The sequence below is a fragment of the Neomonachus schauinslandi genome, chromosome 3 (assembly GCF_002201575.2).
Source record: "Neomonachus schauinslandi chromosome 3, ASM220157v2, whole genome shotgun sequence".
Classification (NCBI taxonomy): domain Eukaryota; kingdom Metazoa; phylum Chordata; class Mammalia; order Carnivora; family Phocidae; genus Neomonachus; species Neomonachus schauinslandi.
Genome location: NC_058405.1, coordinates 2324524 through 2327090, shown reverse-complemented (window position 1 = coordinate 2327090; position 2567 = coordinate 2324524).

Sequence of the window (2567 nt, the reverse complement as noted above, 5' to 3'; positions counted from 1 at the left end):
CTGAGCCACCCAGGCGCCCCCAGCCATGTATGTTTATAAACTTTTTTCCTGCCTTGCATCTTTCATGTTTAGCATTTGACCATATTTATGCCAAATAAATAGGACACTGTTTAATAAAAGGAATGCCTTCAGTAACATACCTACAGTAGCTCAGATGAGCTTCTAGAACTGCTTCTTAATACGTGTTTCCATCTACATGATGGTCTAATTCAATAACTTCCCCCCCCTCCAGTCCGGAGTGAAGGCGACACACTGCTAGGCCAATCGCCATCTGCCCATCTGGCTTCAGGTTGGGGGAGAGACCATCCTCCAAGTACCAACAAGCCAGCCAATGGAATCAGCATTGCTCAGCTGAGCTCGGGTGGGGTTCAGCTGAGCTACTGGGGGCAGCTGATGGTGGGTCTACCGCAGTGTTGACCAGGGCTGGGGCTCTGAGGGATAGCAGGGGCCACGTGGGGTGTGAAGCTAAACCCTCTCGTGAGAGATGAGGGAACCAGAGGAGACATGCCTGCGCTGAGAGCTGTTCCACACTCTTCTGGGGGGAGTCAAAGAGCATCCACAGACAGGACCAAAATCCTCTCTCGACAACAGCCTTAATTGGCTCCAACCCAACAGAACAATGAGTTCTTCTCCACAGCCTGTGCCTTCTGTAATGGGAACTTGGAAAAATGGTAAGTTTAACCAAATGCACACCTTGGATACTAAAATAGCTCAAACACCTAAAAACACCTAGCTTTGAAAAATGTTACTGTCTAGAATGAATCCCTTCCAAGTAAACTTTTTTGAAATAAATGTCCATCCAAGGTAAAAGAATGCCCCCAGTAGCCACATTGAAATGTTCAGGGACTTCTAAGATCCGTTACAGTGGGTCTCCCTTCTGACAATAATTGGCTGCCCAGTTATTGGTCACCTAATGCCACTCCCTAGAGCTGCCTTTCTTTAGGATTATTTGGTTGAGTCAAGTTGAATCTTAGTCTTATCAGATTATAAGCACCAGACCCAACTTAATGTAATTTGAAATTGTAATGGCTGTATTCTAAATTATTTCTTCAATTCAGCAGTAATGAGAGTAAACAGGAATCTCAGTGGACAACCATGCTTAGGTCAATACCCCTTTGTGTGTGTGTGTGTGTGTTTAAGATTTTATTTATTTATTTAACAGAGAGAGAGAGAGAGAGAGAGAGAGAGAGGGAACACAAGCAGGGGGAGAGGGAGAAGCAGGCTTCCCACTGAGCAGGGAGCCTGATGCGGGGCTTGATCCCAGGACCCTGAGATCAAGACCTGAGCTGAAGGCAGACGCTTAACTGACTGAGCCACCCAGGGGCCCCAATACCCCTTTGTTGATAGAGTCTTTGGGCACAGACCTTAACAAAACTCTTACCTGCTCTGTTTGCTGGAAAGCGTATAGAGAAGCTGTCTAGAAACAGGTGATGTGTTGAGTCCCATCTCTCTACCACTCGGGTGTGGTACAATGGGGACGAGGAGACAAAACTTTGTAAGGCTGTACTAATGATGGTGTGACGTGATGCCAGGAAGGAGCTCTGGCAGAGCCCTGGTGAGCTCAACAAGAGGTAACTATGGCCACTGAGGATGTGGCCGCCCTTTCAATGACTGTGTGTTTGCAAATGTAACTGCTTAGCTCAAAGCTGGAAATCCATGCAACACATGATTGCCATTGAAGTCCTCTGGACTAACGATGGCAAAGAAAGAGGGAGGTAAGCCTCTATTTTTAAAAACTTTTATATGGCTTCTAGCCTTTGTCATTAAGTGGACTAAATATGTGCCTGGCATACAGTAAGCTCTGCTAATGCTGTTTTAAACTGCCGAAGGCCTTCGGGGAAGCAAGCAGGGAAAGCCCTCCGGACTGTGGAGAGAGTAAAGGGACACACGTCTACAGGGCAGTCTCCTTTACGCCGTCCTTCCTGTAAGAAGGGGCTCTCTCCTTTGGTCATATGCATGTGTCCACGTCACTGTGGGACAGCTGGAGGTTCGAGTTCTTCCAGCCTGGCGCGTGCACTCACAGCCCCATGGCCAACCGAGCATCTTCGGGCCAAGCGGCCTGTTTGGACGGAGGCGTTCTCAGTCCTTCCTTCCCGGCCACAGACACATACACAGTTCAGGCTCTGCTGCTTTCCTGAGCTTCCTCCCACGGTGCTCCAAACGCCACCCTCAGTTTCAAGTGGGGTCACTCCAAGGTTGCTGGTCCTGCGGAGGGGGACAGCCTGGCGGGCGCTGAGGTCATGCGCGCGGGAGCAGGCCTCCCGGCAGGGGGCACACGTAACACCGGCGCGCTCCGGGGGCGTCCCTGTCCCCAAGGATCGCAGCAGCTCCCGGGAAATCAATTCCTCCCCGAATTAGGCCCATCTGCTCACAGATTTAACGATCATTTGTGTTCTGTAATCGCTGGCTTGCGAAGTGGCGGGGAGAAGCAAACGTCTCGTTTTCAGCACCGCCCCCCCTCCCCGCCCGAAATAAAAAAGGCAAAAATCAAAAGAGCATTCTGGGAAGCACTTAATACTTGAAACATTGGTGGATTAAGAAAATCATTCCCGGGAGCTGCTGCGATC